A 21,008-nucleotide genomic window follows, 5' to 3' on the forward strand; every position below is an offset into this window, starting at 1 on the left:
GATCCCGTGATGATTGAGGCCTGTACTCCCAGGACCGCAGCGGCGTGATGGAGCCCAGAGAAGGCTAGTACACCACTCGGTGCACACCTTTATAGTTAGTTCAGCACGGACAGCTTTCTCACGTCCTTTGCCTGCCTGCTATCTAGTTGCACTCAACTGGTATAAAAATGGTTTCATTCTGAACTGCCGTTCTTGCTCCTAAACTCGCCCCTATACTCAAGCAATTGTGCAGTCAAGCCGTCTGTCTCTGGTTGAGGAATGACTCACTAGCGGATATTACTGTAGTTTAATAGAGAGGGAGGTGTAATGAAGAGCCGTGCTCGTTGGCGAACGTTGCTTGCAATTATAGTGCCCTGTGCTGGTCAATACAGCAGTATTTCTAGAGGAACCGGGCCGTCCCACCGACCTTAACAGCCGGTAAGGTTACAAGGGAAGTGCCCTTCAATTTCTGGTGCTCTGCTGCAGTTTTCAAATCTTCTTTTTCTAGTTGCTTAAATGGATGTACATTCTGATACTTATATCCTGTCTCCCTACTATGCTTTGCTTTATTTGGCTCGTGAAATTGTCACTCATGGTAGTTGAAATGTCCCTCTTATTTGCATTGAAATAATGAAGATGTCACACATAGCAATCTGAAACCTTGGCAGCTATGAGTCCGTCCTAATCTGACTCTGGCAGGGGCTCTAAAAGGGGTGAAAAAACAAAGCAGCCTCATTAACAAATAAATGGTCTTTCAAAGACCTGTGAAGTATTCGGGTGCGGCTGGCAGCTCTGTGTGCACACGGGAAGCTGGGGAAGCTGTCACCTCTTAACCCTCTAAGGAAGGTGAGACACCAGACGGCAGCACAGCAAAATATACTAGTATTTTACCGTGTTTTATATATAAATACAGATAAAGGCAAACTTGTTTTCCGTCTGTATTTATATGTAAAAATCCGTAAAAACGGAAAACCGGGAGCCCTAGGTATAATCCACCAGGACAAACATAAATCTTTTTTGGGGTCCTAACATTTTCATGGGGCCAATTATGTCCATGGCGAGTTTCGTCCATGGTGCTTCTGGTACTTCAATTGGAGATAAAAGAACTTTGAACAATACTTTAGATTTGTCACTTCTAGCGCAACTGATGCAATCTTTGACTATTATTTCTACCATTGAGTCTAGTTTTGGGAACCAAAAACTATTCCTGACTTTAGCTTTGGTGATACTCCTACCTAAGTGTTCCTTGTGGACCAAGTCTGATTGAGGTAGGTGGAACTGCTTTCTTGTTGCGGTAGATTTTATCATCAATGATCGTAAGTTCATGCCTTACTTCCCAAAATGCGCTCGTCCTGCATCTTGCTGCATTTTTCTGGCCACCCATTGATAATTAGGTTTTTTAGTGAGTTCATTTTAGTATCATTCTTCATTCCTTCTTCCCATTCCTCCTTCGTTATCGAGGGGAGTTTGATGAATAAGATAGGGGTGTCCAACGTATCTTCGTGGTGGTCATTTATGAGGGGAGATCTGGATAAATAATCTGCCACCACATTTTCATGTCCTGGCAAGTACTCGATCTTGAAACTATCTTTCTCTAAACCAGAACCCATTTGGCAATTCTGGGAGAATCGTGGTGAGATTGTTTAGCATAAAAAATGTATGTTAGGGGTTTGTGGTCCGTCGGACTGTAAATTTTATTCCCCAAAGAAACATTTTTAAGTGATTAATGGCCCAGTAGCATGCTAGGGCTTCTCTTTCAATTACGGAATAATTTCGTTCGGATTGACTGAGGATGCGGGAGGCAAATGCTATGATGGTTTCTCCATCATCCCCTTTCTGATGTAAGGTTGCTCCCAATCCTTTGTTAGATGCATCGGTGCTTAAGATGGTCTTCTTTTTGCAGTAGAATGGGCCGAGTGCAGGTGACTCTATGATTTCGTGTTTAAGTCTGTTTACTATTTCACTGTGTCATTCTTCCCACTTAAATTCTTGCTTGACCTAAGGAGTTCCCGTAGGCACTCACATTTCTCGGAAAAAGATGGAAAGAACTTAGCCATGTATTCAATTAGTCCCAAAAATGACTTGAGTTCTTCCTTACAGGTGGGAAAAGGTGGGAAAAGGTGCGTCTCTCACCGCTTGGTTTAGGCTATGTTTAGGCCGAATCCCTTCTTGTGTGATTTTGTGTCCTAAGTAATCCACCTCCGTTACTTTTCTTTTGCACTTATTGCGTTTTACTGTCAACCCAGCCTCAGATAGTCTGGCACATACTCTCCTGAACACCATGTAATGTACTTCCCCGGTGGCTCCGTAAACTAAGACATCATCCTGGAAACACATACTGTTGGGAATTCCTTCAAGTACCTGCTGCATCATCTTTTGGAAGACTGTGGCAGCTGAGGCTAGGCTGAAAGGCATCCTTCTAAACATATATGTGCCAAACGGGGTTGAAATTGCAGTTAATGGACAGGATTGCGGGTGGACTTCTACTTGATAATATGCCATGGAAAGGTCAATAACTGAGAAGAATTTCGCTTTCCCCATTGTACTTAACATTTCGTTTATGTTCGGGAGTGGAAATCGCTCAAACAAAATATTTTTGTTAAGGCTGTGTAAGTCTATGCAAAGACGAATGCCTTCCCCAGTAGCTTTTGAGGCGATGACAATGAGGGCTAGCCATTCTGAGGAATTGATGGGTTGTATGACCCCTAATTGGCACAGTTTATGAAGTTCATCTTTTAGCGGTTGTCCTAAAAGAAGTGAGACCAGTCGGGTCTTCTGGACTATGGGATTGGTGCCCTGTCTCACCTTTATTTTTTGTTGAAATTTTCTCAAAAGACCCAACTTTTCTGAAAAGAGGTGAGGGAATTCGTCACAGAGCATCTTTCCTGGGTCGGATTTTTCCACTAGGGTGACTTGTTCCTTATTGTTGGGGTTGAGTATGATACACAGCTCTTTCTGATGCTTCCACCCCAAAAGGTTGGATCCAGTGCTCACAAATATACTTTCCCAATAGTAGACCTTCCTGTAATGTTTATTTGTGCTTCAAACATGCCTACCAGAGGGATGGAATCTTTAGTGTAACCTTGGGGTGATATATCTGGTTTATCAATTGTTATATTCCGCTCTCCTCGAATTCCATTAAAGTGTTCAATATTTAATAGAGTGAAGGGGGAGTATGAGTCCGCAAACATTTCTATGGATATGTCATTAATTAATATCTTACATTTCAGGTAATCAGGAACTGAAACATCACTCGTATTTTTCACTTGGAAGATGAATTGTAGTTGATCATTGTTCTCGTCTATAACTTCCTTCACTTGCCCGCTGTCTTTGTCTCTACAAACCCTGGCTAAATGTCCTCTTCTATTGCACTTCTTGCAATGAGCATTGCGTGCGGTGGACAATGGATTGTTGGCTAAATGATTACTGCTACCGATTCTGAAGCATTTGAGGTTAGCATGTTCCTTCGTGGGTTTGTCGGGAGGATCTCCTTTAGTTTTACCTTTCAACACATTGTTGTTAGTTTCATCAACTTGTACTGAGGCCACCACTTCCTCCGTTGCCTTGATCTCTTTCATTCACCTAGCAGTGTGTTCGATAGACTGAGCAATGGAAATAGCTTCTTCCAATGTAGGGTTCTTTGCCAATAGCTTTTCTTATATTCTGCAGTTATTGGTACATCAAACCAACTGATCATGATTTAGAGAGTCATTAAGTTTGCCAAAGTCGCAAGGCTGGGTGAGACCTCTTAACACTGCAACATAACTCTTGACAGATTCATTCTTCCCTTGAGCACGTTTGAAGAACTTGTGACGCTCAAGTACCACATTTAGCGCCGAAATGGGTGCCCAGCTTAAGTAAAGTAATTTCATAAGTGTCAAGTTCTTCGTCCTCTTCTAACTCTGGTTCAGGTAGAGTTTCATACACTTTACGGCCATACACCCCCATATTATGTAAAAGAATGTGCTGTTTATGCACTGCAGAGAACCTTTCACCCCCCATAGCAATTAAGCATGATTCAAATAGTTTGGTCCATTCTTTCCAGTGGATCTCAGGTTCCCCACAATCATTTAGAAATGAAGGCGGTTGGCATATCCCCGGTGTAGCCTTGCTGGACCTAGCAATACAAAGGAGTATTCCCAAAAGAAACCAACACTGGCGGGGTTCCCAAGGAGGAGGTTAACACTATGGATGATCCTGAGGATAAGAGAGGCTTGAAACAAGGTAAACAAGAATACATAATAAGCAGGATGCTTCCTTCCCCTTTACCCGCTCCCTCCTCTATCAAGAACATACTGAGAAGTAGAGGAGGTGCTAAAGGGTCACCAGCACGTGAATTAAAGGTTACACTAGACTGCCAATAATTATCCGCTGTTAAAACATGACTGGTGTTAAGGGTTCAAGAGAATAAAATTCCAACCGGATCAAATAAATAAGTAATGAATAACTTTAAAAAACTACAGAATAAACTTTGAAATTCACAACACAGGCAAGTCTAAATGAAGATCTCACAGTTGCATGGAGGCTCTAGATCCGAGCGAGTTCTGATGTAAATAACAAGTTACTGTAGGAGAGTACTTGAAAGGCAGAATCACTAATAAGTAGCTGGAAGTCACCAACAAGCACCTCACAGAGTTTAAATAAAGGTTGCCGAAGTTTGTGTCCTACAGTTGCCTGAAGGTACAGCGCCAAACGTCGTTCGCCTCACAGTATGTGGAGAAGTTAATGGGTAGCAGGAATGTCACTCCAGGTGCCTCACAACATTAAGATAAAAGTTCCTGAAGATCGAGTCCTACCGTAGCCTGAAGGAACAGCGTAAGCGTTGTTGCCTCACCGTAATTGAGAGCAGAAGCACCGCTGTGGGAGGTCCTTGCTGCTGGGGCATGTAGGGGTCGCCCTGGATCCATGTCAGGAGAGGGAGGCCGGGCGCCGGAAGAAGATGTTGAAATAGGAGCTGTAGGAGGGTTGTTGGTCGTCAGAAGAATGCTCCCACAAGCGAAACTCCTGAGCGTGCCTGGCGCAGGATGAGGCAGCGCGGTCCCAAAGGCACGTTGCGTCTGTGAGGAGACAGGGAGCAAAAGCAGTGCAGGAGCGGAGGCTGCCGGCTCAAAAGTTCCAACACCAGACAACATCGTTACGGAGTGAGACCAGGGCACACACAGGGAGGACGGGAGGTCTGACGGAAAGAACACTCAGGAACACGCTGCGTCCGTGAGGAGGCAGGAAGCGAAAGTAGGGCAGGAGCAGAGGCTGTCAGGCTCATATGTCTCACCCCCAGACTATTAGATGTGGAACATGACGAGGCACACACCGGGAAGCGGTGGGTCAGAGGGGGACAGTGGAGCCAATAGCAGGAGTCCACCGCGCGCAGAGGGGTCCGCGCGGAATATCACCGAAAATCCCCTCAGCTCACCTGGTGATTGGCATAGTTCTGAAGGAATTCAGCCTGGATCAGCACCACAGAGGCTGGACCCCGGTACAACCAGGATGCGCTAGTGCCTGGATACTAAGCTTCCATGACCATCTGCGCACAGGGCTGACAGGAAAGTTCTTCATTCGCCCAAGCGCTAGGTTTTCAACCTTGACAACCGGAATGTTGTTGATGATGTAATTCCACAGGGCCAGATATTTGCAGAGAATGGCACAGTCCCACCATAAGAGGCAGACCTCAAGCGTACGAGGATCGCACATAAAATGATCATTGACCACCAGCCAGAATTTCATTCATTTCCTGAGAGAGCATAGAAAGGGGAGATGACCACCTGCCCCCTGCGCACTTCCATCGCCAGTGTAATAACTTCGAAGATGATGAAGAATTATGACAAGGAAGGCACGAGTCCAAGGTAAGAGATGTTTATTCTTTGGTCATCTGCTCTCAGAAACACAGAGTTGCCAACATTCTAACCTGAGTTCCCGGGCGTACTACTAGAGGGGAGAAGAGGAGGGGTGGGAGGAAGGTACCAAGGGGAAAGGAAACAAGATTACAACATATTTCATTTAGGCTGGGCATGGGTTCAAGAGAAATGGGGCTGCTCCCACGAAGGACTGGCTGCTGGTCACATTTTTGTTTGACAATCTTTGTATCAAAGGGATTCCAAAAACCCTAGACCATTTAGGTTCAGGAATTAGTTAGCTCCCTTTGAAGAAGGAAGAAGATGTATCAGTTGCAATGACGGCTCTAATTATGAGAAAATAAGTGATGGATAGACACTGATATTGGAAATTTGATTGGTAAGTTGCTAGCCTGGATTTCTTACAAATCATAGTCTTTTTTTCACAAATCATCTGTCTGTCTGATGCAGTGTGTGTTGAATTTGGGTAGTGGTACCTTTGAAGCATACATTGGCTGAGTAAGTGTTTAGTAAATGTGTAAAACAATGCTTAATTTGCTGATTTGAAACAAATCAAAATATTATAAAATATAAAATGGAGGGCACATACAGGTGCTGTAACAAAAGTTATGACATGGCTGATGGTTCTAAAAATCCTCAGGAGATGAATATTTCCATCATCAGTCCAACCAAATGGGGATATCACATTGTTAAACTTTCCTTATTGTCTTGAGCAGTTAGAAAGGGCCACTATATAATGTGCTTGTGCCTGCACTGGATATTTACAGTGTTTAATAAGCCGTGGAGTAGATGTTGGCTTCTAAATGCTCCATAGCAGTAGGTCTTGACATGCCTTTTAATGCAGAAATCTGAATCCCATCTAGGTGGTGGGTGAAATTTTTAAGTCTGAGTAACGGCTTTCTGGTGATCTTGACCATGGTAGTTGTTCTGGATCCCTGTGCCCCCTCACCCCTGATGCTCTATTCTGCCTCCCCACGATATGATTTCTCTACCCCCTTCTGAGATCGATGTACCCAACCCACTGACTGTTCTATCTGTACCCCACACAGACGGACTTCAGACCGAAACATGGGACCGAGACCGCTCTCCTCATGGTCACCGAGGAAGCGAGAACAATCCTGGATCAAGGAGGATCAGTGGCAGTGATCCTCCTTGACCTAAGCGCAGTGTTCGATACGGTCAGCCATGACACTCTGCTGCACCGTATGTCCTGTGCTGGGATTAAGGACAAAGCCTGGTTATGGCTCAAGTCCTTTCTAGAGGACAGATCCTTTAGAGTCTTCGAGGGTGAGTCTATCTCTTCCAGTAGACCTTTGAAGTGCGGAGTCCCCCAGGGTTCCTCTCTGAGCCCTGCACTTTTCAATCTATACATGAGGCCACTGGCTGAGGTCGTCCGCCCTTTCGGGATTAAGATCATCTCGTATGCGGACGACACGCAGCTGGTGGTCTCACTGACGCAGGATGATAACCTGCCTGCGTCAGGCGGGCTCAGAAAGTACCTTGAAGAGGTGAAGTCCTGGATGTCCTCTTCATCCCTCAAGTTGAACGGGGACAAGACGGAGCTGATGCTCCTAGGCCCCCCGGATCTTCGCCTTCCCGATGCCCTATGGCCCCCGTGTCTGGGCCCTCCACCATCTCCCAAAGACAACATTAAGAGCCTCGGAGTTTGGCTGGACAGATCCCTATCGTTCAACACACAGGCCACGAAACTGTCAGCTACCTGTTTTGGCATCATGAGGATGTTAAAGAAAATCTTCCCCCTCCTCCACATGGAAGCCAAACAGGTGGCTATACAAGGGCTTATACAATCTCGCCTTGATTTTAATAATGTCCTTTATCTCGGCGCCCCAGACTATATCCTGCGCAGGTTGCAGACAGTTCAGAACTGTGCAGCCCGCTTACTGCTGGAGATTACAACGCAGTTTTTACAACGCAAACCTTTACAACGCATAGCGCTTTGGGGTGCTGGATAGTGAATAGTTTAATTTACTATTCCAACTCCAGTCCCCGTGGACACTAGGGAAGGTGTTGGATAGTAAATTAAATCTATTCCCTATCCTAGAGCGCCCCCCAGTGCAATGCGTTGTAATGGTTTTCGTTGTAAAACCTGCGTTGTAAAAGCACTGCGTTGTAAAAGTTTCGTTGTAAAGGATGTTTCCCTTCATTGGCTACCAGTTCGCCAAAGAATTCTCTTTAAGGCAATGTGCATTGCCCATCAAGCCTTCTGGGACACTGGTCCAATTATTACTCGCAACCTAGTCACTCACTACACGCCCAACAGAAGTCTCCGCTCCAGTCAGACCTTTCTAGCCGTGACCCCTAGAATAAAAAGATCCAGGTGTGGCGGTAGGACCTTCGCCCATAATGCCTCCAGGACATGGAATGCTCTTCCACTTCACCTAAGAGCCAACTCCAACCTCACCTCATTCCGTAAACAGCTTAAAACCTTTCTTTTTAACTCGCCCATTTAAACCCTCCCTGTGCTCTCCGGATGGTTCTGGTTATCATCAGCGCTTGGACGCCTCAGGGCAGCAATTCGCGCTCTACAAATATAAATACAAATACAAATACAAATACAAATCTGGTACTGTAGCCCCCTCCCTTGGGCAGATTTGGAAGAGGAGCTTGAAAGTTCTAACCTATTGATTGCAGTTGGGTGTGCATTATTGAAAGTTATAGTCCTGTAGGGTGCTGCCTCTTTATCTATTTCTCCTGGTACTTTTATCCCTGGCTGCCCAATGTCACTCTCTCATCCAGTCCATCAGAGTTACCTTCATGGGCGGAGGCTCTATTTGTATGGTGCAACCTGGCATTGGTGTAGCCAGAAAATTAAAGTACCCCCACTTTGTAATGAAAGCCCTGATGTCACAAAGCTAGAGAAGCAAGTCAACTGACTGTTCCCTTGAGGAGCTCTCCTGTGTCTTCCTTTCAGACATCTATCTATTCATCTTTTCACCCTTCCATCCTCCTGCTGATATCCACTATTTCATCCCTTTACCATCCTTTCAATTGTCCATCCACCTATTCATTTTTTTACCCATCCATCTATCCACTGGACCATCCTTTCACCAGTCTATCCACCTATCCATTCGCTAGTCATTCTTTCACCCATTCATCCATTCTCACACACATTCATCAATCCACTCATTCATCCCCCCCTTTCATCCCTTCATCCTTCCCATCACCCTTGCTTCTAGTTAATATTCCTTCCTTCTTTCTAGTTTCTGTTTACCCATATTTTGTGTTTCCTTGCTCCTGCTTGTTCCTCTTTTGACACTGTATTGCTTCATCATGTTATTTATGAGATTTTCCCTGCTGAGCTGCAGACAGAAGAGGCCCATAAAAAGCTCCACCCCTTTTGTGGCTGTTAAATCAGGGGGGTCACTCTGCCCTTGCAACCTGATCAATCCTCCATCCTCTCTTTTCATGTGTACTGAATTTTCTCCTTTTGCTGTTCCTTTGCAAATGCACAATATACAATTCTGAATTCAAATCTATTCAAAACTGACACTCAAACCACTCAAGCACAAGAGCTCATTAAAACACACCTACATGCTAGAGCTTATTTATGAGAGCCCTCTGTCAATTTTGCACCACGTAAAGTAATACAAGCATAATGCAGGGCTCTCATAAAGGTTTATTAAGCTACACAAAGCCACCCTGCGAGGCTTTGAGTGGCCTCATAAATCATAAGTAAGGTGACGCAGTTCAAATCACTGCATCCCTTCACTCTGTGCCCTGAAAGAGTTCCATGGGCGTTGAAGTGGGTTTTCCCACGCAACACCCATGGAATCTGATGCTGCCCCAGATTTGCAAAGTGATGCAAACCAGGGAAAGCGTCAAATTCGTAGGACTCTCAAGGTGAGGCCTAACAAGGAGAAATATGTTTATTTCTCCTTGTTTTTGTCTTCTGCCCACATAGAAAGAAAGAAGAACAAGCCTAGTAGGATTATTTTTGTGCATGAACATGCTCCTTCCTGTACAAAACGAATCCTGCTTCCAATGGAGACCCACTTGCACCATTGTGCAAGGCTGCCTACCTTGGCCCTAGCCTACCAAAACGGCGACAGTGCAGGCAGAAAGGACAGGAATGCACCGTATTGCTTAAATATGGTGGGCCTCATTTATGAGGCTGTGCGTCACTTTTACGCTGCCGGTGCGTCACTTTTTGTGACGCACCAGTGGCGTAAAAATGCACCTCGTTGGGCCATATTTACAAAGTGACGCATCTACCTAGATGCGTCACTTTGTAAATATGGCGCCACATTATAACTGCGCCAGGTATAATGTATGCAAGGGGGGCGTATTCACGCAAGGAAGGGTCGTAGAAGTGACGCAGTGAAATCTATGAGATTTCACTGCGTCACTTTTAGGACGCCGTTGCGTCAAAATCTTGAGCCTGCCTCACAGCAGGCGTAAGACTGATGCAGGCCCTTTCACATGGGGCTTGCCCCATGTGAAAGGACGCATTGATGGATTTGCGTCACTTTTGAGACACACTCCAGCAATGCGTCACTTTTGCGCTTACAGATACGTCAGAAATACTGACGTATCTGTAACTCCTTGCGACATGATGCGTCATACATTAAATATGACGCATCAGGAATGTCGCAAGGAGTGCGCACTGAGAAGTGACGCAACGCTGCTTTCACGCAGCGATGCGTCATTTCTCATAAATGAGGCCCAGTGCACTTCTGACCTTTCACTTTGGCTTAGTGCAGCACTACACTTGCCCTAGGCCAAAATACCATAAATTAGGCCTGCTGTACTTAAACGATTTTACATGCAAATCACAGTGCAGGTATTCAGACAAAATCGCCTTCCAAGGATAATAAATGATAATAAATGTGTTTTATCGTGTGATTGAAGGAGGAGAAACACCGTTCTTCCTGCAATATGGTTAGCACACATCCATTTTTGCAAAATATGATCAGGAAACAATCCGCAGAATCCAGCACAGAATATAAAAATAAATCTTGGTTTCGCATGAGGTAAAATCGCATTCAACCTGCGCAGAGAACACTTTATTGTCTAGGCTTCGGTATTGTTGGGCTTTAAAAATAATAGGGTTGGAAATATCACCAGCTATTACCTGCTAAACCTTGACTTCACGTACATCTGACAAGCTTTACACGTGTGCAATTTGAACTGTCATTCCGGTGACATGGATTCGAAATAACAAAGAAATGTCAAAGCGAATGTTTCTTAAAGTATTGCTCGTGTTTAAGGTTGAAGTCTACATTGTTAAAGATGCAGATGTAAAGATACAAATACCTTCTTTTATTTTTTATGAATCTAATACAATTTACTTAGAAAATGAACTATGTGCGTCACCAAGGGAAAGACAATTACAGACATGTTCACGTATAGTTTTCTTTTATACACTCTTCACCTTGATATCTGGAACATCTCAGCAACCTGCGACAAAAATATGTCTTAAATATTCAAATCATATTTCTTATTACAATGTAACCAATGCTTTACAAAAGAACAATAATTCATGTGTAATTGACAATCAAACAACCCCCCCAAAAAAGGAAACGTGTTAGTGAAGAAAAAATAAACATAATATTTCAATGCAGAATAACTGCATGCGTCGGGGGTAGACGCCAGTGTGCATCGACAAATGTTTGTGTAGTGTATGCATTTGTATAATTTGTAAAGTGTGTGATGCACCCTCTTCCTTCCTGTTAACTCATTTTTTTGCATTTCTTTCTCATCCGAGACAACAGTACTTCGATTTCCCTGACAACTGCGTGGTTCAGCACATGTCCTTGACAACACGCCATTTTAGAGAAAATATCTAGAACGGTTTGCTCTTCCCGGCATTGCAGGTCATTAATGGTAACCCCAGAGCGTGCCATTAAATAAAAATCTCAAACAATATTATACCATCAAAGGTGCTGCCGAACCATTGTCTACACGCTATTGCAGAAGTTCAGTTCCATCTTGTGCTTGAGGTGAACCATTGGCAGAAGGGCTATGCTGGACCAATGGAGAGTAATGCCATTGAAGCCAATGGTGTTTATCCATTGTTAGAAGGGAGGTGCTATTGAAGTCAGTGGAGCTGAAACATTTGTGTGAGGACATTTGTGGAGAAGTGATGCTGTTAAGTCACTGGAGATAGGCCAATGTTAGAGTGACAAGATGGTTTGATGTAATTGAGTGAATCATTGCCCAAAGTGTGATGCTGCATTATGGTTTCATGGATGTAAATGGAGGAGAAAGATTGCTGAGAGGGTGATGCCAATGAACTCAACAGAGGTGCACCATAGCTGGAAGGGTCATGCAGGATTTCTAGGAGATGGAGGAAATGGAACTGTTGACTTGTTTGTGTGGTGGCGCTTTGGAGGTGGAGGATAATTCTGGACTAGTTGTTGACCTAGATAAAAGACTGAGTAGAGATTAAGGGCATGCAACACCTAATTTAGACTCTTTTTCAGCACAAGTCACTCTTTCCTGACTTCAGAATCAGTATGTTTGAATAAAATGTATGGTTCAAGTGCTAAGAGGCTGTACAGTTTGTGGTGTAAGTTCTGTATAATTATTTAGGGCAAAATTATGAGTTTAGCGGTCCATAGGGCCGGAAAACCCACTGAGGAGGAGTGGTGGCAGGCTGGGACCACTGCACCAGTGGTCTGACTGCAGAATTTCGAGTATGGTGGTCGGACCGTGATGGGACCACTTCAGCCGCCAGGGATCTCTGATCCCTGGCTCTGCAGTCTTGAAGCCGCAATATTCTTGGCAGTGTCGCTGTGGCACTGCCAACCATATTATTAGTTTCCTCACTCTGTCCCTAATCATGCCAGTGAGCTTGCATTGGAATGGTTGTCGGTGAGCAAGCAAAAAAAGCCCATCGGGCCCCTCTTCCTCCTGCCAATGGGATGCATGCAGGGGGTCACATGGTGTGCCCCCCTATCTGCATGCATCCTTTTTTCAGCATGGCATGGACTTCACAGGCCCTGCCATGCATGGGCTTTAAAGTTCCCATTGCGGTGCCTTTTTTAAAGGCACCTCTGTGGGAACGCCAAATGACCACCCACCAGACTATGAGTAAACTTCTAATCTGGCGGGCAATTGCCCTGTTTGGTGGTGTAGGAGAGGGCAGTGGTATCGTGACCTGCTCCCACACTGCCAAATGTGTAATCAGGCCCTTATTCAAGGGCATTTCAATGATTTCACCTTGTTCTTCGGGTCAGGGCTGACAGAGTGATCTTATGTTTTGTGGCATTGACCCTTTGTTTAATTAGTTTCACTCTAAATATAAGAGATTTTAGGGGAAAGGGGGCATCTAACAGACGTCTTAAGTGACCTCTGGTCCAACGCAATTTATACAGCCAGATACGGCTTGTGTTTTTGTTTTCTCCACAGTGTTCTCGACCCGGGAACACTGGGCGATCATTGCCGTAGTGCAAAGCAACAAAGAAGAAATAGCACCACTGACTGAAGGCCTATTTTTTCTCATTACAGTTTTTCTTTCCTCATAATAAATTTGGGACCACAAGTACCAGTAAGAAAAGCAGAACAAGATGCAAATGCACTGCTCGTTGTATATTTTGCCAGACTGTACTTTGCATCTCTCACCTAAGCCAGCCTATACTCTCACCCCTAGACTGCTGAGTGTCATCCCTCCTCTCCTATGGAGAGCATCAGGCTTAAGGTGAATGCCAGAGGGGAAATCACTGCTAGCAAATTAATGGTGCTGGTGTCTGTTCATTCTGGGAGCAGCCATATGAGAGAAAACCAGAGGAATTGAGCATTGTCCTATAGGTCTGGTGTTGTCCGTTGACCTTTTGACTTTAGCAATGCTTATTTTGAGTCTAAATGATTTCTTTTGTGTGTAGGAACACATTGTATATATTGAAGGGAAACTTACTATTTATTGTGCAGATACTTGCAATATTCTAAACTAGTGAGTGAAGGGGTCTGAGCCCTCTAGATTTTACCAGCCCAGGAGCTATCCAATAACCACACCACCCACGGAGAATAATTTTACACATTTTTATTCTGCTGTGTGTAAGTCAGACCTAAACATTCTAAGCCTGCCTTCAACTCATATCTCCAGCCTATGGTGTACAGTAGTAATCAAAAGAGTTCAATCATTCTTTTATTTACAAGACACCACATCTCCAGCTTTGAGAAATAGAAAGTTACAAGTTTTCAAAATAAATAAATAGATATACAAATAAACAAATTTACATATAAATACATGAATCAATGCTTAGATATACAGCCAAATATAAATCTTCAATTAAGCATTGTAGCACCTGAATCACACGTCCTGATTGGGTCACTGGAAATTGGGAATTGGCAGTTGAACTGTCAGTAATCTGCACGGGTGAGGAGGAATCATCAGTATACACAGAGTCATCAATAGTCTGACTGGACCCACTCTCTACATTGACATCGATGTTTGGTGAGTGATATGCCACATGTCGAAAATGAGAGGAATCTCTTGCAAGGGACTTTCCAGAGTGCTGGGCAGTCCTTTGGTGTTAGTTATGGTAAAAGGCTCTGCCTCAAAACGAGCATCAGACGTTCTTTTTATACGTTGTCTGACGTCTGACCACTTGCAAAGGTGACACCTTACACAAGATGTTGCTGTCAGCATATATTTTCATCTTCTGTTTGCGAACAAAGTCAGGTTCATGAATGTCTTCCTCATTCTTGGATCTGAGGTTGATCCATTGGGGCAGCTTAGTAGTCATGGCTCTTCCAAACATGAGAGTTAAAGGGCTTTACCCTGTCATTGAGTGAGTGTTTGATTGGTAAGCTTGTAGAGTAGTATTCAAAACAACTTTGAAGTTGAGCTTCTACAATGCAGCATACTTACCAGCTTTCTCTGGAGTACTCATGAACCATTCTACCAGACCATTGGCCTGGCGCTGAAGAGATGTGCATTTTTAATGCTTTATATTGAGGTGATTTAGGAAGTCTTTGAATTTTCAACAATTAAAAGGTGGGCCGTTGTCAGATTTTAAGATTTTAGGTACACCCCATGTCACAAAGATGCCTTCTAACTTTAAAAAAAACTTTTATGTATAGTGTATGAAAGGTCTTCTACCAATGGAAAATGGCAAAAACAAGATTTTACAGTTCCTGGGAGGGAGGGGGGCCGGGAAAGGGAAACAATAGCCAGGTGTCCAGAAGTGGAAAAAGTGGAGTGGAGTGGCTCCTAAAAGGACCAAGGGCCCTCACACACCCCAAGGGGTGTCGTGCTTCATCATAGATCAGCTCCTCGTTGGGCCGGCACTGGAATGCCAACGGGCCCCGCAGGGGGGGGTTTTGACGGAGGTCTTCTCTTTTTTTGCCAAAGTGAAGCAGTGATGTGGCTAGAGTCCCAACAGTAGAAATGGGAGAGAGTGAGTGTAAATAAAAATAGCTGCTGGATTCCCTCACAATAGTTTAATTAGCTGGGTTCCATTGCTATCTCTAAAGGGACTAAAAAGTCATGGCTATAGAGGGGGGATTACACCCTCTTTAGCTCTTAAATGTGTGTGCCAGGTGCCTGGGGTCAACATGTTACATGCCATGTAATAACAATTGAAAATGGGAATATTCATCAAAAATGACTAGAAGATTATTTCCTTTCTCAAGAGGACCAAAGAAATCAATCGCAGTTCTCTCCCACGCATGATGCAGTAATTCTGACATGTTCAAATGGTGCTAAATAACTTGAGACGAAAGACAGTTGCATACATGACAAGTCTTTAATTCTTTTTTGACCCTTTCATTAAGGTAAGGAAACCAGACTCGATCATGGAGAGCTCTCTTAGTGGCAACTAATCATTGATGTACCTCATGGGCGATGTTGACACATGTTGTCATAGACTCTCTGGAAAAGCAATTTGTATACCTCACAGGATGAGGCCTTACGGACTCACTGAAAGTTCATTTCTTACATTTTTGAACTTCAAATATTCACTGTCATTAGTGAGAGGTTTCGAGTGCTAGTTCCATGATTGATGAGCAATGATGTCTTAACTTTAACATGTCATTATCTTGGCTTGTGGCAAGTGATAATTTGTTCTAAAGATATGGCAGCTGGTGTGCTCTATTTCACACTATAATTGATGTAGGCCTTTGCTGTCTTAGATGGCATATCAGGGCACGGTAATGGTACTCTTGAAACATAATCAGGAGAATTCTGATCTTACCCTGAAAATTGAAGAATTGCATAGTTGTATTCTGGTTATCTAAAACCCCTATTCAAGAGAGCATTTTGATTTGAGATGTGCCAAAGATGGTCAAAAATGCTTGATGATCAGTCAAATCTGTGAAAGGCTTTTCGTACAGGAAAACATGGAAACATTTACAATCCCTAACTACTGTAAAACCTTCTTTCTCAGGTTGCAAGTAAGCATGTTCCGTTTGTGAACATCTTTGACTGGGGTATGACATGATATGTCTTTGGGCATTCAGCTGTCTATTGTGCTGTGCAAGGATTGTGCCTAACCTGACAGGGCTAATGCAAAAAGAAGTATTGATGGACAGAATGCAGGACAATGTCATACATTCACCCCAGTACAGAGATCTGGGCCTAAATACATTATTTGTTTGCTCATCATGCCTTTTCAGTTTGAACCCACCCATATTCAAATCAGTCTTGACCCTGCACCCAATGTGAACAGTCCAGCCCGAACTGCCAGGCCAGGTCTTCCATGGATTGGCACGGGGTCATGACTGATTTACATATGGCTGCGTTCAAACCGGAATGGCAAGGTGAGGGAACCTCCCACAGACTCTAGAGGCTGCATTACGAGCAGTCATTCTTTTTAGAGCTTTTAAAATTGCATCTTGATTGTTTTGTATCCCTTGTGTCCGACCCCCTCCCCCCCGAGCTGGATTTTGCACAATTTCAGGGGCTAAATTAAAAAACATTGCATGCTAGCACTTTAGTACTCTTTCCCCACTCCCCAGGTGGTGCTTGGCCGATCGCAGGGCTAAGCTCACCGGGTCCCGGATGGTAGCAGTTTGGCGGCCATCTTGAGTAGGGTTAACATTAGTCGAGCGCTCTAGTCGCTCTATTTAAGGAGGGCTTACAGGGCAAACGGGAGATTACCTCCCACAGACTCTAGAGGCTGCATTACGAGCAGTCATTCTTTTTAGAGCTTTTAAAATTGCATCTTGATTGTTTTGTATCCCTTGTGTCCGACCCCCCCCCCCACCGAGCTGGATTTTGCACAATTTCAGGGGCTAAATTAAAAAACATTGCACACTAGCACTTTAGTACTCTTTCTCCGCTCCCCAGGTGGTGCTTGGCCGATCGCAGGGCTAAGGTCACCGGGTCCCGGATGGTAGCAGTTTGGCGGCCATCTTGAGTAGGGTTGACATTGGTCGAGCGCTCTAGTCGCTCTATTTAAACGGTCAGCCATGTTTCCGCGCAGCGGACGCATGCAGCGGACGCGCCGGAGTCACGCCTGAGTCCAGCCCGTCTGCGCCCGTCCGCGACTCGGACGGGCCGTCAGGCTGGACCGCAGCAGGTGATGACAGGATGGAAAATTATAGCAGAGAGGCACTACTCGCTCTACGGCCAGCTTACAATGATTGTCACAGGTTAGACCCCGCCTCAGGGACTGGCCCAGAGTCCTGCCCATACTGTGGCCATACCTTCCTATGGTCACAGATTATTCACAGACCTGTACTAAATGATACCTTTAAAGGAGGTCTTCTTAATGCTAGGTCTCTACCTAGACACGCCCAGCATGTCTTCGATCTATTGGCTGAGGACAATCTGGACTGCTTATTTATTACGGAGACCTGGCTAAATCCGTGTTGTGTCCCAGATATGGTACATTCCTTGCCACCAGGATTCAGTATGCAAAGGAGAGATAGGGGAGGAGATAACCGAGATAGAGGAATAGCTATAATTCACAAGGAGGCATATATATGTTCGGTGATTGAACTCCCTGAATTAAAGGAGGCGGAGGGGATGGGTTTCTGCATCAAAATCAGTGAGACCATGACATTTGCGGGGGCCCTCATTTACCGCCCACCAGGGACATGTAAAGACTTCCTGGATAATATAGGAGAGGCACTGAGTCCTTTGGTGCTCAGATACTCCAATTTTACATTATTGGGAGATGTGAATACACACTTGGAGTCTACCACCGATACCGCAGCTGTCTCTTTTAAAGAATTAATGGAAGTCCTCGGACTAGAGATTGGGACAGTTCAAGCTACCCATGACGCAGGTCATGCCCTTGACTGTATAGCCACCAATCTGCAATCGCTTAAGACAAACTGCCCAATACCTCAAACATGGACAGACCATGCTCTAGTACCATTCATGTTCCCTATTCAGAGCCCTAAGGAATGTAATAATAAGGTTAAGTACGACCAGGCTGGCCTACAAGAATGGAGGGCCTTAATGGCAAATCCAAATCTGATTGAGATAGCTAGGGATTGTAAGCCTACCGTGTCAGGCTCAGAGTCCTCAGACCCCAGCACTTTCAGAGAATGGATGGTTGAATTAAAAAATAGGGCAGGTCGGCCAAACAGGACTCGAAAACAGAATACTAAGAAAAAATCAGCTCCATGGTACAATCAAGAATTAAAAATAGCACAGGGGGAGCTCCGTAGAGCAGAACGCAGATGGAGAAAAAACTATAGCATGGAAGAGCGGGGTAAATATAAAAGGGTTATAAGTACCTATCATGCTCGAATTAAATCAACAAAAAGGAAATTTTACGAATCTGCCATAGTCGCTGCAAAAAACAAACAACATTTTTTTTTTAACATTGAAAATGATTTTAATAAACCCACATTTTTAACACAGGAAATTCCACCCTCAAAAGACCTCTGCGAAAATATAGCTGATTATTTTGAGGACAAAGTACAGGGTCTAACTAAAGATTTTGAAATTCCCTCTCTGGAACCTAGTAGAGAAGGTGGAAGTGCTGATGAAATTATGAACCAGTTAGCAACCTTCCACCCAATTAGTCTGGAAGAAACAAGGAAGACAATCTTAACCACAAAATCTGGGTCCCCATTTGACCCCTGTCCCATAAGACTCCTGCATCTCATGGTAGATGAAGTAAACCCTATGATTAATGAAATCGTAAATCATTCACTTTCCACGGCCAATGTGCCACTGGAATGGGAACTTGCGGCAGTGAAACCCTTACAGAAAAAACCCCTCCCTGACCCTGCGACCCTCTCCAATCTGCGACCTATCTCACTTCTCCCAGCATTATGTAAGATCGCTGAATCACTGGTTAACAAACAACTGACCAGGTTCTTAGAAGTCAACGAGATATGGCATCCTAATCAGGCGGGGTTTAGAGCCCAGCATTCCCCAGAATCGGCTCTACTGTACACGACAGACACCATTCGTACTGCCCTAGACCAAGGAAAGAAGGCCGTCTTGATTTTATTAGATCTGTCGGCGGCCTTCGACACGGTCTCCCATGCCATCCTATTAGATCGGCTAAAAACATCTGGCATGAAGGGGACGGTACTAGAGTGGCTGGAAAACTACCTAAGGGACAGGAGACAGGTGGTAACCCTGGGGGAATTTACCTCCACGGAAAAACAACAGATGATGGGAGTACCCCAGGGGTCCAGCCTTAGCCCAACATTATTCAATGTCTACACTGCGCCCCTGATTAAACTAATATCATCTTTTGGCATAGATGTAGTAGCATATGCCGATGATACTCAGTTAATACTGGTTACGGATAGGGAAAACCAGTCATGGGAAGAAACATTCAAGGAATGTTTAACTGCCACTTTCGATTGGATGCGGAAGAATCACCTAAAATGTAATACAGGAAAAAACAGAGATAATTCCGCTAGGCCCTAATAATGACTTTATTCCCAGGCAATGGTGGCCAGAAAGGGCAGAAATACCGCCTCATACCACCATAGTTGCTCGGAACCTGGGGGTCACGTTTGATTCCAATCTTGCCTTCAAGCAGCAGGCAATAAAAGTGGCAGGAATGTGCTTTGGCTTAATTAAAAGCCTGAGGAAATTCTTTGACATACTCCCATTGGAGGCGAGGAAAACTGTTGCTGTAGCGCTGGTAACGTCGCGCTTAGATTATTGCAACAGTTTGTATGCTGGCACAAATAAAGAAGTAACTTACAGGCTTCAGTTGGTGCAAAGCGCTGCTGCCAGATTGGTGCTAAAATGGCCAAAAAGATCGTCAGCCTCAGGGGCATTAAAAGCTCTTCATTGGCTTCCCATTGTAAAAAGGATCCTTTTCAAAGTTCTGATTATAACATTTCGAGCAATGCACAAAATAGGACCACTATATCTACAGAAAAGATTCAAAAGATACTGCCCAACCAGAAGCCTACGATCATCAAATTCCAATACTTTGGTGGTTCCCAGGTTTCTTTTAAAAACCCGTGGAGGAAAATCCCTGGCAGTACTGGGTGCAAAGGCCTGGAATATTCTGCCCCCCGCCCTGAGAACTCTGGATAAAGAAACAGAGTTCCGCAAAGAATTAAAAACTTGGATATTTAAACTGCAAGATAGCATGGCCAGAACTCTAGTTTGATGCATGCTTTTATTTTTGGTCCAACTCTGAGTCACTATGTCATCTGGTAATTTGCCGGAGGTAGCGCCTAGATGCTCCATTGGAGCGATTGCTGCGCGATATAAATACAATTTTACATTACATTACATTACATTACAAGCGATGGATTTAGACCCAGATCTCTGTACTGGGGTGAATGTATGACATTGTTCTGCATTCTGTCCATCAATTGTTTATTTTGCATTTGTCACCCCGAGTGGGGCGGGTATGCCCAGACATGAGTCCCGTGCTCTCCATGCCACTTGAGTCAAGCTATCCTGACTGATGAAGGCTGAAAACCCGAAACTGATCTTAGGATGCTTGTTTCCAATCCAGGGAGGACCTGGCTTGGCAGTTCGGGCTGGACTGTTTCCATTGGGCGCAGGGTCAAGATTGATTTGCATATAGCTGGGTCCAAACTGAAATGGCATGGTGAGCAAACACATGATGGATTTAGGCTCAGATTTCGGTACTGGGGTAAATGTATGACATTGTTCTGCATTCTGTCCATCAAAAGTTCTTTTTGCATTTGTACCCCGAGTGGGACGGGTATGCCCAGACATGGGTCCCATGCTCTCAATGCCACTGGAATCAAGCTATCCTGGCTGATGAGGGCTGAAATCCCGAAACCGATCCTAGGATGCTTGTTTACATT

This window comes from Lissotriton helveticus, chromosome 4_1 (genome assembly GCF_964261635.1).
Source record: "Lissotriton helveticus chromosome 4_1, aLisHel1.1, whole genome shotgun sequence".
Classification (NCBI taxonomy): domain Eukaryota; kingdom Metazoa; phylum Chordata; class Amphibia; order Caudata; family Salamandridae; genus Lissotriton; species Lissotriton helveticus.